Source organism: Ceratotherium simum, chromosome X (genome assembly GCF_057802395.1).
Source record: "Ceratotherium simum simum isolate JZ-2026a chromosome X, ASM5780239v1, whole genome shotgun sequence".
Lineage (NCBI taxonomy): Eukaryota > Metazoa > Chordata > Mammalia > Perissodactyla > Rhinocerotidae > Ceratotherium > Ceratotherium simum.
In genome coordinates this window covers 59,000,833-59,023,225 of record NC_141940.1, presented here as the reverse complement: position 1 = coordinate 59,023,225, position 22,393 = coordinate 59,000,833, and the positions used below count along the sequence as shown (strand labels likewise).

The 22,393-nt window shown below is 34.7% G+C and overlaps 1 long non-coding RNA gene across 1 annotated transcript in view; it reads right to left on the bottom strand.

Moving 5' to 3' along the window:
• LOC147911864 (uncharacterized) overlaps positions 1–19,653 on the bottom strand; it is a 55,599-nt gene extending 35,946 nt beyond the window's left edge. Inside the window, exon 1 of the long non-coding RNA XR_015550369.1 lies at positions 19,564–19,653. This is a non-coding gene — a long non-coding RNA (uncharacterized LOC147911864). The remainder of the gene's footprint in view (positions 1–19,563) is intronic.
• Between the last annotated feature and the right edge of the window lie 2,740 nt (positions 19,654–22,393).

Here is a 22,393-nt window from a genome sequence, read left to right as displayed (position 1 = left end):
ATTTCTGTCGTCTTAACCCATAGAATAATCAAGATGCACGAGATAATGATAGCATTCAGGATTTTTTTTCCAGGTGTTATGGGAGAACTGTTAGTCGCGTTTTGGGGTGTGCCTATTAACTATGATTCACTTATCTTTAAGAATGGATAGAAACCAGTTTTGTACAAAATTAACCATTGAGTGGGTAGTGAAATAGGAATATCTTGAAACTAAATATGAATAATATGTCCCTAATGCAAAGGATGGTTGAAAGTCAATGAAGGATTGGAAGAGAGTGTGAAAAAGATTACTTTATCGGTGGTATTTTGAACTAATTAAAATAAAGTGGTTATAGGTAGATTCAGTTGTGAATCTCAGTCTTAGGTATTTTTATATTAATGCTTGGGGATGACTGTAGATACATACCTAAAATATGAATTTGTGCTACTAATCAAGGTATATCAGAAAAATATTTCACTCACAGAATGGGATCTCTTCCACAAAACACAGAGTCAGTTTTAATGAGAAGAGTTAGAATGAAAGGTATTTAGTGACACTTTGGACGAAAGACAGGAGAAAATGAAAAGAGAAGAAAAGATAGGAGCAACTAAAAATATAGAGACAGAAAACCCACATATATGACATCCTACAAAAAGTTAATGCTTTTAGAAGTATTATAGTTTAACTACTTTGGAGACAAACTAATGTTCAAAGGGAAGATGATCAGTGTTCAGAGTTCATTACCTTGAGATTTTTCTAATATATTTTAGCTACATTTTCAAAGTAGTTAAAAAAATCTGGCCTTCTAAGTTTTCCTTTTAAATTATATTTATATTTTATTTTTAAAGATGAGTATCTGCAATCTTACAACACAAATCTGAAAGAATATTACATATTGTAGTTTACTATCGCAAGTCCATCAAAGTGAGGATAAATAAAAACAAAGTGAACTGTTTATTAGGAGAACAACACTTAGCTTTAGGTCACAATATTATTTGAAAAGATTAGAGCTATACAATCTCAATCTTCCCAGTCCAAAGGGAAAAGCAAAACTACCTCTGAAAAAAAGAATACAGTGAACCTTCTTTTACTTGGCACAAAATTAACTCAATGTCAACATCTCCTCAACATGATTTAGAGTAATATGGAAGAACACCAAAATAAGAGTATTTTCTATTAAGTAAAATAGAATAAATTCCATTAGGTAGGTTGTTGGACACGGGTACTACCAAGAAATATTATTTCTATTCTTAATAAAAGAAAATCATTAATTTAACCAAACTATAACTGTTTTGTTAAGACATAGCATATGAGACTAAATCATAAAAAATTAGTTTTTTTTCTCTTCATTATAAATGTACTAGAAATATGCATGGAAAAGAAAAGTTATGATATAGAAATTATAAAGTAAACATTCTCATCAGTGAATTTAAACAGACAGTACCTTTCCATCCATTTTCAGTCCAAGTACACTGTATTTGACCAGAAAGTCAGCAACCTGTTTTAGAAGGTTTTAATTTGCAAATGCAGTAGTTTAAGAAAATTTCAAAAAATTGTATGGTTTGAGTGGTTTGTCTATCCTTGTTTTGTCAGAGATGATGATATTCCTTATTTGAAGAGTATTTTAATGCCCACACTATTTTTTTTGACTTGAAAATATTTCTCCCTTTATCTGATAATAATGAAAACTTACCCAAAAGAGATTGATTTGTTTTGCGAACCCTATTATCAATTTTAAATGAGAAGACATTAAAGGTACTATCTAAATGACAATATAGTAAAAGAAAAACCTTAGAGCTATAAAGCTTAAATAATTTGTGTAAAGTCTTACAGACAGTTATATCATGGCCAGAGATAGCACACACTATTTTCTCTCAGCTTTATTGAAGTATAATTCACATAAAATAAAATTCACTTATTTCCAGTGTTCAGTATAATGCACTTTAACAAAAGTTTACCGTTATTTAAACACCACAAAGTGTTTGACTTTGCCAAACTGTTTTTCAAAGTAGTATTACCATTTTATATTCCCGCCACCAATGTATGAGAGCTCCACTTGCTTCCCAAATGTTTCACACTTTTGTCAATTAAAACATATCAGCCATGCTAGTGGGCATGTAGTAGTATCTCATGACTGTTTTTAAAAGATTAAGACATTGTTTTTATTTGGAAGGATAATTTTAAACATCTCTTGAAAAATATACTGGACATACTTACAGATAATGCATATGGTCAGTTATGATCATACTTTAGTAAAAATTTTCCCTTATAACTAGTGTAAGAGGAAAACCTAAAATTTTATCTTGTTTTATTCCCATTTCTTAGAATGAAATGCATTTTATTCTGTGTGCTAGAAGAGGAGATGAAGTCCAATGAAAGATGATGTTCCTTTGATGGAGATGCAGTCTGAATTGTATATTACTACCATAATTCAGATGGTCACTTTCATCTCATAGATGGAGATAAGATAGCAGTGCTAATTAGCAGTTTCCTTAAAGAGCTCCTGTTGGAAGTATGGTGGGCATTGTGATATCTTAAAGTAAACTTTTTTTTGAAGTATAACATATATACAGAAAAGTTTACGAATAATAAGTGTATAAACTGATGAATATTCACAAAGTGGATACCCTTAGATAACCATTACATACATTAAGAAATAGAACATTTCTAGCTGTCCAAAAGTCCCTGTTCCTCCTCCGAATTACTGCACTCCTGAAAGTTAAATATCTAGAATTTTAACATTTCTATATTTGTTTTGCTTGTTTTGAACTTTATATCACTGGAATCATACAGTATATATATGTCTGTTTTATTCCTTTGACATTGCGCTTATGATATTCAGTAGTTCATTAATTAGAGTAATAATATTCTATTTTTTAAAAATGTACCACAAGTTACTTATCCATTCCTCTGTTGATGAATATTAGAGTTCTTTCTAATTTTGGTCTATTATTAATAATGTTGCCATAACTATTCTTTTATGTGTCTTTCGGTAAATTCATTTCCAGTAGGTATGTTCTTAAGAGTGGAATTGCTGAGACACATGGTATGTATACATTGCTACGGACTGAATTGTGTACCCGCAAATTCACATTTTGAAGTCCTAACCCCAATGTGACTATATTTGGAGATAGTGCCTGTGAGGAGGTGATAAAGGTTAGATGAGGTCATAAGGGTGGGGCCCTAATCTGATAGGACTGATACCCTTATATCCAAGCTCCGTCTCTCCGAGTGTGTATAAAGAGGTCATGTGAGCACACAGTGAGATGGTGGCAGCTTGCAAGCAAAGATAAGAGGCCTCAGAAAGAAATCTATATTGCCAACACCTTGATCTTGGACTTACCAGCCTCCAGAACTGTGAGAAACAAATTTCTGTTGTTTAAGCTACACAGTCTGTGATATTTAGTTATGGCAGCTCAAGCTGACTAATACATACGATCAGCATTAGTAGACATTACTGAAGTTTTTGAAGTGTTTGTACAGTTATACTCCTCATCTGCAGTGTCTAAAAGTTCTGGTTACACATCCTTGTCAAAACTACATTTTGTCAGTTTTAATTTTTGCCGTTCTGGTACGTATGTACTGGCGTCTTGTGATTTTAATATGCGTTCTCTGATGACGAACTGGGTGAATACTTTTTCATTTTTTTGTTAGCTATTTGGATATCCTCTTTTGTGATGTGCCTGTTGCCCATTTTTTTAAAGCTGGGATTCTGTCTTTTCCCTAGTGAGTCGAGGGAGTTCTTTATATCTTCCTCATATAAATCCTTTGTCGAATATTCGACAAACTTATATAAGTTTTGGAAATATCTTCCTCCCATTTTGCGGTTTTTCTTTCCACCACTTGATGTCTTTTGCTGGATAGAAGTTCTTCTTATTGTAGTCCAATCTATTAATTTTTACCTTATGGTTAATGATTGTGTGTCCCCTTTAAAAGATCATAGCCTAGCCAAGTCATGAATATATTATTTTTATAACAAGTACTTTTATAGTAAGTATTGATAGCTCACAGACTTTTTCAAAGCTATGTATATTTACTCTTTCCCTTTCCTCACCTCTCACCCAAACTTTTTCAATCTACTGTTCCCACCACTGTGTGCAAAATGCTCTTGTCCAGATCACTAGTGATCTCCAGTTGGTGCTAAACCCAGTAGATCTTTTTTCAGTTTTCAGCTACCTTCGCTTTTTAGCAACATTTAGCATAGTTGCCCATTCCTTTCACTTGAAACACTATCTTTCTTGATACTATACTTTCCTGGTTTTCCTCCCAACTCTCTGAACACTTCCTCTAAGAGTTCTTGGCTGATGTAGTCTGCTATATCTGATTTTTAAATGTTGCTGTTCTTCAGGGCTCAGTCTTGAAATCAGACAATGTTAAGTGCTTCACGCTTGTTCTTCTTTCTTTAGATTATTTTGACTATTCTATGTCCATTGTTTTTCTATATAAATACTAGGATCATCTTGTCAGTTTCTTCCAAAAACCATGCTAGGATTTTGATTGGGAATGCATTGAATCAATATATCAATATATCAGTTTGGAAATGCCAACATTATAAAAATATCCAGGCATCCAATATGTGGACATAGCATATCTCTTCAATTATTTTGGTCTTCTCTAATTTTATCAGCAATTATTTTTAGTTTATATTATACAGATTTTGCACATTTTCTTGAAAATTATTTCTAAATTTTAAAATATTTTATGCTGTTGAAAATGGAATTTTAAAATTTCATTTCTAACTGCTTGTTGCTGGAATATACAAATATAATTGTTTTTTACATTTACCTTGTAAACTGTTACTTTGTTACATTTACTTATTAATTCTAGTAGCTTTTTAATAGATTGCATACCACCTTCTATATTTATAATCACGTCTTATCCAAATAAAAACAGATTACTTCTTCCTATCCAATCTGTATGTATTTTATTTCTTTTTATTCCTTTCTTGCACTGGCTAAGACCTTAGAAACAATGTAGACTAGAAATGGTGCTTTTCTCCCTATCTTATGGGAAAAGCATTCAGTCTTCATCACGAGATGTAATGTTAGCTGTAGGTTTTCCTTCCATGCTCCTTATCAGGTTGAAGGATTTCCATGCTATTTTTAGTTTTTGGAAAGTTTTTATTTGAATTTAATTTTTTCAATCTTGAATATTTATTAAAACAATAGTATGCTTTTTGTCCTTTATTCTAATAATATGGTGGAATATTTGACTGATTTTTAGTTGATAATCCATCTTTGCATTCCTCAATTAAACCTCACTTGCTTTGTTCCACTCATTAATATTATGTTACAGATTTATGCATCATGAGGTTGTTGTTCTTTAGTTGTCTTTTCTTGAAATGTCATTACCTAGTTCTAGTGTCTAGACAACACTGGCCTCATAATATATGTTAAAGAGTATTCTCTCCTCCTCTGTTTCCTCAAAGAGTTTCCCTAAGATTGACTTTATTTCTTCCTTAAGTGTTTGATACTTTTCACCATTGAAGCCATCTGGAAGAGAAGTTTTTTTCTTTTTCTTATTTTTTAAAGGTTTTTAATAAAAAAAGTATTTATTTGAAATAAGGCTGATATTTTTAAAATTTGTCGTTGGATTGGATTTGGTAACTTCTATTTTTGAAGAAATTTTAATGTAATTTTTAAGTTGTATAGAAATTTAGTTTCTATGTTGTCAAATATACTTTCATACAGTTTTTCATAATGTTTCCCTATTACGTTAATATATGTAGAAATTTTAGTAATGTCCTTTCTTTGATTCATGGCACTGGTAATCCATGATGTGTCCTTTTCTTTTTTTTTCCCACTAAGTCTAGATAGAGAGTTATCAGTTGTATTGACCCTTCCAAAGAACAAATGTCGGTTTCATTGATTTTCTTTATTTTTGTACATTATCCATATCTTTGATTTCTGCTCTTTATTATTTCCTTGTACTTATTTGGAGTTTTATTTGCTTTTTTCCCCTTTTTTTCCTAGTTTAATAAGGTAGAAATGTAGATAATTTATTTTGTATCTTTATTCTTTTCTACTATAAGTATTAAACCATAAATTTCCATCTAAGGACTGCTTTTTCTGTATCCCATAAAGGATAGGTTGCATTTTATTATCATTCATTTAAATATTTCTAATTTACCTTGTTCCCTTGAGATTTCTTTATTAACTATTCACAAGTTCATTTTTTTAATGTCTAAATATCTGGGACTTCCTAAATATTTTATTGTTATTGATTTCTTATGTAATTCTGATTTAATCATAATTTTATTCCTTTGTAGTTAGAAAACATACACTTTTTAGTTTTTAGTTTATGCAATCTTAATTTTACTTTATCTGAAAATGTCTTCATCTATAAAGAATATTTTTGCTGGTTCTAGTATTCTGGGATTCACTGTTTTCCTCTTTAACACTTTAAAGATATTGTTTCTTTGTCTTCCGAGCTCCATTGTTTCTGATAAAAAGTCAGTGACATTTCAAATTATTGTTTCCTTTATGTGATATGTTGTTTGGGTGTTTTTCCTCTCTGCTTTCAAAATATTTTCCTTATCTTTGATTTTCAGCAGTTTGATTGTGATTTGTCAAGGCATTATTTCTTTGTGTTAATCCTGATTGGGGTTCACCAGGATTTTTGAATATACACATTTATGTTTTCACCAAATTTTTGGTATCTTAGCCATTTTTTCTTTCAAATATGTATTTCTCCTCATTCTTTACTTATTCTGAAATTACAATTACACAGATGTTAGATTTTTTTGATATTTTCTCACAAGTCCCTAAGTCTCTATTTTTTTAACAATCTTTTTCTATAACATCTTCAAATTTGATAATTTCCTTTAATCTATTTTTATTCATATCTCTATTCAGATGTTAAGTCTATTCAGTGAATTTTTGATTTCAGATATTTTATCTTTCAGTGTGAGAACTTCTATTTGGTTCTTTTTATGGTTTTATTTTTTTCTGCTTAGAGGTCCTATTTTTATTTACTCAGTACATTCACCTTAACTTTGTTTAGTGTTGATAAAATAGCTTCTGTAAAATATTTGTCTGCTAATTGCAAATTATGAGTCATCCTGGGTTAGTCTTGGTTGACTATTTTTACTATTGAGACCAGGTAACCATTTCCTGATTCTCTGTATGCTAAGTAATTTTGGATTATTTCCTGAACATTGAGAATCTTAGGCTGTGGAGACCCTATATTCTGTTACATTCCCCCAAAAGTATTGATATTCCTATTTGAGAATATTGATATTAGCTTGATTGGACTCAAACTACAAACTCTGTTTCTTGGGTATCATCTCAAATCTTAGTTCAGTTCTTTTACTTTTAGCTTCATTGCTTTGAGCCTGCCTTTAGAATTCATTTTTTAGTGGCAGGCCAGAGATTTGAGCAGAAGTTATACAAACTATTTGGGAATCCTTCTCTCTGGCCCTCTACACTCTAGGATTCCCTCTCAAGTTCACATGTCAGTGGTTGTTCCAAATTCAGGCATTTTTTTCTTAGGTCAAAAAGATTATGGGCTTTCTATTGGGGCTTTAATTGCCCTATGGGCTTGTCCTTAAGCTAAGAGCCATAAGAAATAGGAATCTCATCACATGCCATTTTCTTCTTCCAAGTGCTGACTCTTCTCAAGGATTTGTCTGCTTTTGTTTGCTTTTCAGATCCTTCAGTTCGAGTTTTTAAAATTTCTATATGGATTTTATAGTTCTTATCTGCAAGAGGATTCACCAGTAGGAGATTACTGAGCCATACCAATAGAAGAACTCCTAAAATATACTTTTAAGAAAAATAACATGTTTTATTTAAAAAAGAGCATTATCACAATTTCATAATTAAAATGATTTTAATATAATAATATCTAACATTCCTTGAGCTTTTGCTATGTACCTGAATTTTTGATAAGTGCATTACATGCATTGTCTTATTCATCCCTCATAACCACCATATGAGGAAACTCTCTTGATTTTGTAGATAAGGAAAAATGTCTTAGATAAATTTAGTTGTCCAAATTAATTCATCTAGTAAATGGCAGAACTAGAATTTCAAGTGTAGTTTTTGACTCAAAAAGTAAATGCTTATACATACTGTGCAACACCAGCCTCATAAGTTCTACATAGTTTTAATAAATATCCTTGGAAAAATACTGGAAATCTATATAAAAGTTTTTCTATAAGATTGTCAGAATAATAAGTGATTTTTCTCTTCTTTATAATATTTTATATATTTTCTACAATGAGTATATGTGGCTTTCATAATTGAAAAGAAAACACTTTTTTTTGTAATAGAGTCGATCTATTAATATTTATTTAAATTAGCTTTTTTTACATGAGATATTTTAACAGAATGTTTTAAATCATAGTTAAAGAACACAGTTTTAATTTAAACCTCGAGACTAACAACTTATGATAGATTGCTTAAATTACTGGACAAGTTTTCTGAGAGGAGAATAATTCCTTAGGAAGCTCACTCCTCGGTAGAACCACAATGGAGTAGTAGCTCTGGCACAGCTTAGCTACTCTTGGAACTGTGTCTAAAAATCCAAATTTCTTGGTTATATTATCTTATATGTATATCCACACAACCTTAAGAGGTTTGTACTAGTCATGGACAGAGCAGGCTATGATGTTACCAATATACCTATCCATTGCATTCTTCTTTAATATACAGTGTTGTATTAATAGTCAATATTTATGTTATAAATTTATTTTAAATCTCTTGAATTGTCTACATGAAAACACTCTTTTGTCATTTTGACACTTGATTTAGTAAAAATGAAATCTTAGCTCATTTCTTCATATAATCAATTTCAGTATTGAAATGTCTTTCTCAATAGCTACATAATTCCTTTATCATATTTATGGGCTTACTTCATTTATATATTTGTAGTTATTTGTGATTTCATCTTCAAGTAATTTGTTTCTTTTAGGTACCACACTTAGAGCTTTCTTGGTTTGGTTCTGGGATTAAAAATCAGTAGCTATTTATTGGAGAGCACAGCAGAGCTGAGCAAACTCTTACAAAGTGTAAGAGTTCTACCCCACCACAAAATATCAGAGTGCTCCTTTTTGCTCATATCTAGAAAACACAATTACACACACATACACACATATGTGTGCACACCTCTATCTCACCCTCTGGTCTATAGGCACTCTCCTGTGTATGTGTATGTCTCTCCTCTGTGTGTGTGTGTGTGTGTGTGTGTGTATACATACACGTATATACACATACACATAGAGATAAACATATATTAGTGGCAGGAAAATAACATATTTGTTCCTGTGAAGCTAACCGCTATCTTTAAAATTGTACAGCTTCATTTAGTTTTGGCACTTTCATATCTTGAAATAGGAGTGGGAGAGGATGTGTGGTGAACTGAGGGAATACAGATCTTCATTAATAAACTACCTCTCTGTAGTGGAAGCCCCAAAGGAGAGCAGAAAACAGTCTACCCAAATAATTGGGCCCCAGCTAATTACCTGTGATTGAAATATCAAGGCGAATTTTTACTTTCGTTCCATACTTAGACCCCCGTCTTGTTGAGACCCGATAAATATAAGCCAATTATATTATTTGTGTTCAATTGATGTAGACTACTTTAAAATCGGCCAGCTGGCTCATAAAAGTAGGCATACTGGTCACAAGAGGATCAGAGAAGAGAGTTGATAGATCAGTTCAAATCATCTTGAATAGTGGATAAAAACCAACTAATGCTGAATAAATTGCTTCATTTTTGTTTATGAAAAATATTATGTGAAAATGATTAGTTGCTGAAAAATATGACCTAGAGTTCCTTAGAAGTATTTTTGTCTTTCCATGGAGAACTCTCCAATTTGTAATGCAGCATTAAAAATACCATTTTACAATAAAACAGCAAAATAATTGCTAAAATTTAGTAATGTTAATAATGAGAAAAAATCCATTAACTCTAGCATTTTTATTTTTAGGGGTTAAGCATAATCGGAAAGGTTTCCATTTCCATAATACACATACCAAATAAGTGTGCCTTATAAAACCTCTGTTCACAGTTTTTAAAAAATATTTTAAACCCATTCTGCTGTTCAATTATGTACCTTTGTTTAATACGTGACTTCTAACAACACACTAACATAGGCCTGCTTATTTTCTTCTTCTCTGTTGGTGCCTTGTTTTCACTCAGTGCCTATTTTTCTTGTTTTAAATTGAGCTGATGATCATTTAGCATGCCCAGCTGTAGAAATCCAACTTCTCGACACAGTCAGATGTTCTCATCAATTTAGCTAATTGACAGTGGCTTAATAAATTCCTTAATTACAGCTGCAAACATGTTACAGGAAACAAACCAAATAGGAAAGCAATTTTTTAAAAAAATTATCGTTTTAAAAGGTTGTAAATGCCTTTAAGGGTAGAAAATCTGATAATTTTGATACTATACTATTACACTATTTTTATAACAGCAGTTGAATAAGGTATATTAGAGATGTGAACAAACAATTAAAATGTTCAATGAGTAAAATAACATTTGCTTTAAAAACTATATTGTTTTAAATTCTCTGATGACTTAGTTGTCCATTGAAACAATGGGAAATTAGCATGTATTATATATGTGTGGTCTACCTTCGTAATAACTACAAAAATTTGCAGAAAATATACTTATTTGTTTATATATTATCAATAAGATATTTTTAACTTTTTCTCAAGTGGAAATTAGCTTAAACTTTTTAAAAAGGGCTTCCAGATATTTTTGTGGAAATTATTTGGTGATGAGTTAGCTAAGAATAACACTTGATAGAGTTGCAGCATATCAAGTCTATGCCTCACTTTCTGACATTAACTATTCTTTATCTCCCCCATTCAGTGGGAAATGTGGAAATTAAATAGAATTTTCCTTGAAGTTAATAGTTTACTCTATGAACCTGAAAACATTCTATATTATGCTTACTGTTTTTATATGACTTCCTTCAAATAATATTATTTGTATATATAATTCTGCAATAAAGGAAAACAGGATTGATGACAAAAGGAAATGAACTTTCAGAACTTGCCATAAAATTAATCTAACATTTCACCATAAAAAGCATAAAAATGCAATTTCTCAGTTACAGGTAGAAAAAGGAAAATGTTGATTAAATTCATAAAAAATAAAAATAAGAATGAAAAGCTTTATTGCTGTGGTGTAAACTAATGAATATTAAATTGATATTCAGAATCCTTTGCAAAGGCTATTTTTTTAACTATTTGCCAAATTTCCATTTTGTTTCTATACCATCAAAAATATTGAGGGTAGCATAAATTCTGGGATGTTGTAAAGACATTTATAATTCTTTATAGTAACATATTAAATTTATCTTTGCATGCTAATTTTCATTATTCCTGTACTATATTTTAAAAGGGTAACTATTTTCCACCCAAAAAGTAATGAAGTAGGTATTATGTTACTGTGTTAGAGAGAGAAAAATATGAAAATTGCTTTTCTGAAACTTTTGATACTAAAAGTATGAAAAAGAGTGATATATATATGTGTATATATATATATCTTATTAAACAAAAATACAATCAAAATTTCTGAAATATCTGATTACTATTGATATTATTTGATTATGGAAGCATCAAATATTACGTATTGTTATAAAATGTATTAAATGTCTACATGATTATTGTTCATAAGAAATGAAATATCCATCTCAACTACTAATCAATGGAATAAAGAGATATGAGACCTCGTTTTGTTATACCCTAACATGTCTTTCTATAGTTCAAGGATTTAATGACATTTTTCCAAAAATAAAGACATTTATTTTTAAATAATTATTTTATATACAAGAAAGCAGTTTATGAAAAAGAGAGTATAAGAACTAAAAATGAAAGAAATTAATAGGGAGAAAAATGTTTTCAAAAATATGTGTTATTTTAATTACTTTCTCTACCTCACTCAGGGAAGGTATGCATAACTGAAACTAGGAGGAAAGTTAAGTTTTGTGCTTGAATTACTAGGACTCCTGTGAGAAAGGGATATCATTTTTGTCTTAAGTATGTTTTTGCTTGACTCCTTTTAGCTGGCTACCCTCCCCTCTAGCCTCTTTCTTCAAAGGTTTATGGAAAAGTACCTATAGAGCCTACCTAGCTCAATGGATTTCTAATTTAGGTAAAATTGGAAAAATTGTTCTCAGAGCTAGAGACCATGTTAGCAGCTGCTTTTGTATTTACATTCACATAGCTTAGAACATTGCTCATAATTGTTGGGTTTGTTATTCAGTGTAGTCACCAACACCATAATTTAGTGGACTTTTTCTCCAGGTTTGGTAGTGGAACACTTGCGACAGACTCACATGGGGATACTTAAAAATCAGATCCCTGGGCACTACCATCATCTGCTGAATGAAAATCTCTAGATGGTGCTTCTCAGTAATGTGCAATTTTAAAAAACTTCCTGGGTAAGTATAATGTATAGTAAAAATTGAGACCCAGTCAAACAGTGTTTGATAACTCAGCCTATAGAAACAAAGAGACTTTCAGTTCTATATTTACTATGTGTGAGGTCTTTTTTCATGCTCATAGTTTCTAATGTTTTGCTAAAAGAGAATAAAATTACATCCAATGTTTCTCAAAGAGTGGTCCATTGACCCTTTGAACAGAATAGTGTTCAGCACTGTGCTAGGTTGGAATCTCTTTCTTTAAAGAACTTAAAATCTAGTAGAAGAGCTAAGACTAACATAAATTAACCTATAAAGGATAGTAAAAGGTGGTAAGGGTTGCATTATATGGTGTAAAACACAAATATTGTGTATATTTCAGAGAAGAAGGAAATTAATAAATGGAAATAGAACATGGATAGTATTTGCATAGGGAGAAAAGAGAGTATTTTTGTCAAAATGAAACCATAAACTAAGAGATGATTTTTAAACAATGATAAAGCCATCTTTGTAGGACATCAAGGTCAGCTTAACTAGAAGCAAAATAAGTATACAGATAAAAGATAAGGAATCTGATGGCTAGGTAGATGGGGTCAGATAACAGATCCAGAAAATACAAGAAGATCCAGCTCGATGTTGTAAGCAAATATGTATTTTTAACAGACAAATGTGAAAGCAAATATGGACTTTTCAAGTATGTGTTTGAAATTTCAAGATTAATTGGATGGGATCAATTTGGGTCAGATACACAAAAAAGGCAATACCATGACTTGAGTTTTAAAAGATAATGTAACAGAATTTAAAGAGATTTCCATTTCTGGCCATGATAGAATAGCTGATGCTAGACTTGCCATACCAGTTAAAATGGCCATAGAACTGGGCAAAAATTATGAGGCACTAAACCACAGGTAGCACAAGACTGCAATCTTTTAGAAAAAGAAAATTCATTATGTGAGTCTCATATTGACAACAGCTCTCTGACTGGGGACAATTTTCAGACTGCAGTACTTGGAACTGGAACATCATAAGCAGAACTTAGTAGTGTTGCTGAGCTCAGAAGGCAGAGATCAGAGGTCCTGGCAGCTCAAGTGGCAGCGTGGTGCAACACAATAGGGAAGGGATCTACATAAGATTGCAAAAGTCTTTTGGAGGTTCCACACTAGTCTTTGGTGAAGGAGTGTGCTGTGAATGTTTAGGGTGATACTATGTGAAGACGATAAGAGAGGAGGTGCTAATCAGCTGAGAGTGAAAGAGACATTAAGCAGTTTGAGAAGACATTGGTGTTCTATCCCAGCCACAGTGAAGACATCTTAATAATACCCAGGTCATTCAGCTGAGATAGCACAAAGGCCTTGCTTAAGGAGTAAGAATGATACCTTACAGGAAGGCTTATTTTGGACTTGCCTTACAAAAGCATAAAATAAAGCTATGCCAGGATCCCTGGGGCAGAGAAATGTTTGAGGTTGAGTCTTGTCAAATTAGAAGGGTGTTGGAAGCATCTTGATATTCCAAAAGGTGCAATGAAAATGTAAAATGAAGCCTAAATAAATTCAAGTAGAAAACCATTAATTGAGCTGAGCACTAAAACAAAAACCAATGCTCTTTAGAGGAAAAGAATTGAGACCAGAATCTTTACAGTGGACCATTTCATATATCCAAAATGAAATAAAAATTTACCAAACGTGATTCCATATTCATGGATAGGAATACTCATTATAGTTAAGATGTCAGTTTTTCCCAACTTGGTCTATAGATTGACACATCCCAATCAAAATCCTAGAAAGTTACTTTATGGATATTGACAAACTGATTCTAAAAGTTATATGGAAAGACAAAAGACCCAGAATAGCCAGCACAGTTGAATGAGAAAAAATTTGGAGAACTGTACTACCTGACTTTGAGACTTATTATAAAGCTACAATAATCAAGACAGTGCTGTATTGGCAAAAGCATAGACAAATAGCTCAATAGAATAGAATTAAAAGCCCATAAATAGACCTATTGAATATAGTCAAATTAATTGATAAAGGAGCAAAGGCAATACAATGGAGCAAAGATAGTATTTCAACAAATGTTGCTGGAGCAACTAAACATCCATAACCAAAAAAACCAAACCAAACCAAAACAATGTAGACACAGACCTACACTTTTCCCAAAAATTAATTAAAAATGGGTCACTGACCTAAATATAAAATGAGAAACTATAAAATTCCTAGAAGATAACATAGGAGAAAATATGGGTGATCTTGGATTTGGTGATGACTTTGTAGGTACAACATTAAAAGCACAATACATGAAAGAAAAAATTGGTAAATTGGACTTCATTAAAATAAAACATTTCTTCTCTGTTAAAGACACTGTTATGAGAATGAGAAAACAAACCAAAGACTGGGAGAAAATCTTTGCAAATACATATCTGATAAATAATTGTTCTTTAAAATATATAAAGAACTATTAAAACACAACAATAATAAACAACCCAATTTTTAAAAATAGACAAAAAGAAGTGATGTCAGCAAACGGTAGACAAGGAGGGCCTAAACACTTGTTCCCCCTATGGATACAATGATTCTACAAAAAAATACAGAACAATTCCTTTTGTGAGAAATCCAGAAACTAATTGAAAGGCTCCTGCGTCCTGGCAAGTTTGAAACAAGCCATAGTGAAACAGGTAGGAGATGCTCTCTCACCAAAGGCCCTACCCCTGGTGCAACACCACATGATCAGGAGGAAACCTCCAGCTCTCAGCTTTTCTCTGGAGAGGGAAGGAAGGGATGAAACTATACATCCAACACTTTGATTTTTCTGAGGCCTGCCTGAAGCACTGGCTTCTCTCTCATCTGCCTTGGAAGGCTGATGAGACTGACATACTAGAGCTGCACAGGTATATGACTACTTAGAACCAAGATTACAATTAGAAATAGCAAGATAACACACAGCACAGCTCCTCTCTCCACCTCAGTGCAAAATGAGTGAGTAGAATAAATTCCAGCTCCTGTCTTCACCCTGGGAAGGGAAGAAAAGGTTCAAACCATATATCCAATGCTCTGATTTTGAGGGTAGGCTGGTCTAGGCACTGGCTAGTCTCTCTTAACTTGGATTACTGACAGAACATGGCATACCATAGCTGCCTGGGGATACTGAGAATAAAGAATGTGATTTGAGAAGGCAAGCTACACCCATCTCAGCCATACCCTACAGGTTCAATTCAGTGAGTGGGCAGAAAAAACTCAAGTCTCCGCTTCTCCCTGGTGAATGCAGGAAAGAACTGGAACTTACATCCAATGGTCTGATTGTGCTGGCAGCTGCCCACGGCACTAGCAATTGTTTTATCTGTCTCAGAGCACTGACAGGACCTGGCATACTCTAGAAGCCTGGGGGCCACTGAGAGCAAAGTTGGTGGTTTGATCTAGCACAAAGATTTGAGGGGTCCCAAGATTCTCTGGCCAGGCTGATTGGTAAAGATACTCTCCCGTATGAGTCCTCTCCATGGAGACTGAGAGAGGTATCTGTTTTTTCTAATGCAGAGACACCAATGCAAAGAGTCAAGGAGAATGAAGAAACAGAAAAATATGTTCCAAACAAAGGAACAAGATAAATCTTCAAACAATGACCCCAAAGAAATGGAGATGTATAGTTTAATTCAGAGAGGATTTGAAACAACCATCATGAATTTGTTCAATGAGGTCAGGAGAACAATACATGAACAAGTGAGAATTTCAACAAAGAGAAAATATAAAATTTATCAAACAAATCATAGAGCTGAAGAGCAAAATAAATGAACTAAAAAATTGACTAGATGGATTCAACATCAGACAAGATCAAACATGAGAAAGAATCAGTGAACTCAAAGACAGGTTATTGGAAATCATCCAGTCAGAGGAGCAAAGAGAAAAAAGAATGGAAAAGAATGATGAATGTATAAGAGACTTATAGAACACCAGCAAGCAGACCAATATTCACAGTCCTGGAAGGAAAAGTAAGATAGAAAGGGGAAGAAGCCTTATTGAAAGAAATATTGGATGAAAACTTCCAAAATCTGGGGAAGGAAATGAATACCCAGATCCAAGAAGCTCAACGAAGTTTCTTCCTGTCCTCTTTATTTATTGTTACTATTTCGAGCAATTTTTTTTTTTTTTTTTGCTGAGGAATATTCACCCTGAGCTAACATCCCTTGCCAATCTTCCTCTTTTTTAGCTTGAGGAAGATTAGCCCTGAGCTAACATCTGTGCCAATCTTCCTCTATTTTGTATGGGGGACACCACCACAGCATGGCTGGTGAGTGGAGTAGGTCTGCGCCTGGGATCTGAACCCACAAACCCAGGCAACCGAAGCAGGGCACACAGAACATTAACCACTCAGCTATGGGCCTAGGCCAGAATAAATATTTTTGAATGGATGAAAAAGTATTACTTCAAATAAACTTTTCTTTTTTAATTTTTAAATGTATTACATACTCATTTTTTAATGCAGAAAATACAGAAAGCTATAACAGAGTAAAAACATCTCGTAATACTATCACCGAGAGTTACAACTATTAATATTTTGGAATATATGAAATATGTTTATTCTACACATACTATTTTGAAACTACTCATTTCACCTAGAAATTTATTATTCACACATTTCTATATTAAAAAAACCCAGATTTTAAAGATATTTTGTCTGTGTAATATTCCATTTTTATAGATGCAATCATAATTTATCTAACCACCACCTCCTTTGAGTTTTATTTCTACTATTTGCTATTATAAACATGCAGAGACTAGCAACAGTGGAAACTTGTACTATCCCTACAACTGAAGGAGCAGGTGGAAAAAATAACATTAGAGTCCATGTAAGCTGGCATGAGGGATGAGGGGCCATTCATTAGCATTGTAGTCGTGGAAAAACATAGCTAATGTTAATGATATGGCTCTGAAGCAAGAAGGGAGCAGGAGAGAAATACCCAGTCCCTTGTTTCCTCTCATCTTTTGATATCCTACCGGTGCCTAATATTTGCCAAACACAACTGAAATCCAACCAGCAAGGAATCCTAGGTGATAATCTAGAATCAACCTCCCAGGGCATAAGTAAAGTGGAAAATATTGGATAATAGATCTGAAGGAGCCAATAGAAAAAAACCAAGACAGTTCATTCCTTTTGACATTTAGCATCCATTATTGCTTTTTATTCAGTTGTAGAAACTCTAATCCCACAGAGGGGTAACATGGTGAGCTGGTCTCAATTCAATCATCTTCCTGCTTGTAACCTAAATTGTAACTTTAGCCACCACCAATAGCAAATGGTAATATGGAATGAGGAAAATAATTATTTATAATATTAGCTTAACATAAGCTTAACATAAGATATTATGTTTAGCTACTGTTGTGATGGCCTCTGAAGCTGATTATGAGGCTGAAGTTGAAAATGTTACCTTCCTTCTTCTACCACCTATTCTTGATTCCTTTTACTCTCTGATAGTACATCAGCTAGATAAATTTCTTAACCTTAGAGTTTGTCAAAACTTCATTTCCAAAGTATCTGAATCCTTAGTGATTCCATTCATTGAGTTTCGGCAGTTTTTCATGACAACGGCTACCATTATGATTGGTTAAAAGATGACTAGAAGGAACTCCAATGAAGCTATTGGGGTCCAGACATCGTTCTTGAACATATCTGTAGCCGCAACTTAATTTCTCTTTAGTACTCTAGGTCAATTGACACAAACAGTACAGTAACCTCATTTTCATCCTTTTACATAAGTGGCATGAGGAACTCAAATGAGCCGAATGTTAGTATCAGCCGCCAAATTAATGGTTTCTTTGCTGTGTTCCCAGGTGGAAGCATTCCTCCCTTGCAAACTAGGACATCCAAACACACTGAACTCATGGTTGAAAGACAAAAAGTAGAGTCTCTAAATCAGTTATTACACACAATAGTGAGAGGATCCACTCCCCTCTTTATTCCTTGATTCTTGGACCCATGAATTATAGCACCACATATTGGTTCTTGATTTAAAATATATACTACCTCCTGTAATACTGTACCCCAAGCATTCCAAGGTGTGATTTATTAGCTGTTGAAGTAACCAAGTCTTGAGTTTGCATTTTGCCATTTTATTAGACCAACTGATTCTGGAGGATGAGGTGTGTTGTCAGATCAGCAGGTTCAATGGGCATGAGTTCAGGTGATTCAGTCCTCAAAGGTCAGACTTCCAGAATACACAACAGAGCAGAGGGAGTATATAATGGATTTGAGAGGGGTTAATGAGTAGAGAAAAATCAGAACACTTCATTTGGCATGAAGTCTTAAAAAGCTGGGAAGACAGAGATGATTCAGAAGATGAATCACATAAAGAAACCATGTTTGCAGGAAGCAACCAGCTGGTGATTTGAGAAGAGAAATTGCATTGTAAGAAGCCCTACTTTACCAGTCTCAATAGATTTGGGGGCAGAAAAGGCAAAGTAAACCTTGTGCCATAAGGATAAAAATAGGTTCCCTGGGAATATATATACATATATATTCCAGGACAGATTCGACTCATTCAAAGATAAATACTAATAAAAAGTGAAGCAGAGCGGAATCAATACAAAGATACTACATTGAAAAAAGAGGAGAGGAGCAAAAAAAAAAAAAAAAGGGAGGTGAAATGATTTAATTGAGAAAATAAAAATTATAACAAAACATTGCCATGACTTTAAAAATATAATAAAGTGGTGACAAGTCAAGATGGCAGTGTAGGCAGACTTTGAACTCACCTCCTCCCGCAGACACAGCCAACTTACAACTACTCGTGGAAAAATTACCCCTGAGACAGAACTGAAAACTGGATAAGAGGAACTCCTGCAACAAAGGACAATCCTAATTGAGGTGGAAGAGGAAGAAACTCCCTTCTGGAGAGAAAAAAAGCAGCCTGCACAACCCGCCAGCTTCACGGCCGCCAAGGAGCAGCCCAAAGATACGCAGCCTCCCTGGAGGCGTGGGGCCCTGAGCCGGGGAGCACCCCTGCTGTAGGCATTTTGTGGACCCAGCATAATCAAGACCAGTGGCATAATATCTGACTTTGCCTGCTACTAAAACATTGAGGAGTACTGCCAGAAAACCTGGTTCACAAAGAAATTAAAACTGGCTCTTAAGGGGCCCACGCGCAAACGCACCCATTTCAGAAAGCATCCTAAAATCACCAGAAAGAAAGGTGCATAGTGCTTTGGTGAAAAGAGACTCACCTGATAGGCCCTGAGTGCATCTCGGTGAGAGGTGAGACCTCTCCAGGGACTGGGATATTGGCGGCGGCCATTGTTGTGGCCTGGTGTGGGCGTGCTGACACAGAGCCATTGGAGTTCTCCCTGGGGTCTGCTAGCCCAACTCTGCCCCACCCACTAGAGCACTGATTTAATCCAGCTCAGCCAGGGCGGACAGCCCACCCTAGAGACTGGCCCCACCCAACAACAAGCCCTCAGGCAACTAGTGGGCCTGCATAGATTGGTGACTGGATTCTCTGCAGCCTGGCAACTGAGCCCACCTCAGTGGGCAGGGCATGCACAAGGAGCAGGTGGAGAGTGTGGGGCAGTGGTGGAGTGTGTGGGGCTCCCGCCATGGAGAGACTAGGTCCAAATTGGGAGGTCGGGGTGCACACATGGGGCAGGACTGTGTTGACTATGTGTGTGGACCTGTGGGCAGCAGGGCTTGACAGATGCAGAAGACTTGTGCTTCTCAAAGACCCACATAGGGGGTTTGCCCCACCTTCCAAAGTCTGAAACAATTGGGTGCTCCTGTGCCTGAGGCCAGCCCCACCCAGCTGCAATCCTCAGAGAGCTGACAAGAGACCTAAAGGCTGGAGGCTTATATCAATTGTAAGGCCCTGAGCCTAACAACCCACCACACTGGGGGCCTACTCACTTAAAAGAAATACTGCAACACAAATGTGGTATTAGAACTTGCAGCCAACTGTGCTGGGGCTCCCCACACCTGATAAAGAGACTGAAGGGCCCACAACAACTACAAATAGCTGAGCATTACAAAGCTGACCAGAAGCATAACTCGGCCTACCTGGGCACAGAGAGGGAGAACAAACAGGCCACAACAGACGGACACACGTAGCCCACATGGGGGTCACTCCTGAAACACTGAGAACTGAGGGAATCACACTGCAGGACTCCTAAGGCATCACTTGTATAAGGTCACCTATCCAAGAGCAGGAGACGAAGCTGACTGACCTAATATGTAGGCACAAGCACAGGGAAAGAGGCAAAATGAGGAGGCAAGGGAATACCTTCCAAGATAGGGAACAGGACAAAACCCCAGAAAAGGAACTAAGTGAAACAGAAATGAGCAACCTACCCGACAGAGAGTTCAAACTAAGAGTGTTAAGGATGCTCACTGATGTGGGGAGAAGAATAGATGAACTCAGTGAGAATGTCAACAAAGAAATGGAAGACATAAAAAAGAACCAATCAGAAATGAAGAATACGACACTGGAAATGAAAAATTTGCTAGAGGGACTCAAAAGCAGAGTAGAGGATACAGAAGAACGGATCTGAGAGCTGGACAAAAGACTAGAAGAAATTACCCAAGCTGAACAGGTAAAAGAGAAAAGAATTCAAAAGAGTGAGGACAGTCTAATGGACCTCTGGGACAAGATCAAGTGCATTAATGTCCGAGTTATAGGTGTCCCAGAAGGAGAAGAGCAAGACAAAGGGGCAGAGAATCTATTTCAAGAAATAATGGATGAAAACTTCCCTAACCTAAGGAAGGAAACAGACATCCAGGTACAGGAAGCACAGAGAGCCCCAAACAAGATAAACCCAAAGAGGCCCACACCAAGACACATCATAATCAAAATGTCCAGAATTAAAGATAAAGAGAGAATCCTAAAAGCCGCAAGAGAAAGTCAAGTTACATACAAAGGAAACCCCATAAGGCTATCAGCTGACTTCTCAGCAGAAACCTTACATGCTAGAAGAGAGTGGCACGATATATTTAAAGTGCTGAAAGGAAAAAACTTACAGCCAAGAATACTCTACCCAGCAAGGTTATCATTCAAAATGGAAGGAGAGATCAAAAATTTCCCTGACAAGCAAAAATTAAAGGAGCTCGTCACCAAGAAACCAGTGCTACAAGAAATGTTAAAGGGATTGATTTAAGGGAAAAAGAGAAGACCACAAATAGGAAAAATTATCTATATCCATGATAAGAACGTAATGGATACAAATGCACAAAAAGGAGGTTAGATATGATATCAAAAACATAAAAGGAAGGAGGAGGGGAGTTAAAGAGTAGAGCTTTCAGACAGAGGTCAAACTAAAGAGACCATCAATTCTGTATAGAAGAAGAAAGGAACAGAGAAAGACTACTAAAACACTGAGAAAAAAAAAGTTAAAAAATGGCAGTAAGTACATACTTATCAATAGCTACTTTAAACGTCAATGGACTAAATGCTCCAATTAAAGGGCATAGGGTGGCTAAATGGATAAAAAAACAAGACCCATATATATGCTGCATACAAGAGACACACTTCAGACCTAAAGACACTCACAAACTGAAAGTGAAGTGATGGAAAAAGATACTCCACGCAAATGGCAATGAAAAGAAAGCTGGGGTAGCAGTACTCATATCAGACAAAATAGACTTTAAAACAAAAACTGTAAAAAGAGACAAAGAAGGGCATTACATAATGATCAAGGGAACAATCCAACAAGAGGATATAACACTTGTAAATATCTACACACCCAATGTAGGTGTACCTAAATATATAAAGCAATTATTAACAGACATAAAAACAGAAATAGACAGTAGCACAATAATAGTAGGGGACTTTAACACTCCACTTACACCACGGATAGATCATCCAAACAGAAGATTAATAAGGAAAGATTGGCCTTAAATGACACACTAGAACAGATGGACCTAGAAGATATATACAGAGCATTCCATCCAAAAACCGAAGAATACACGTTCTTTTCAAATGCACATGGAACATTCTCCAGGATTGATCACATATTAGGCCACAAAACAAGTCTCCATAAATTTAAGAAGATTGAAATAATACCAAGCATC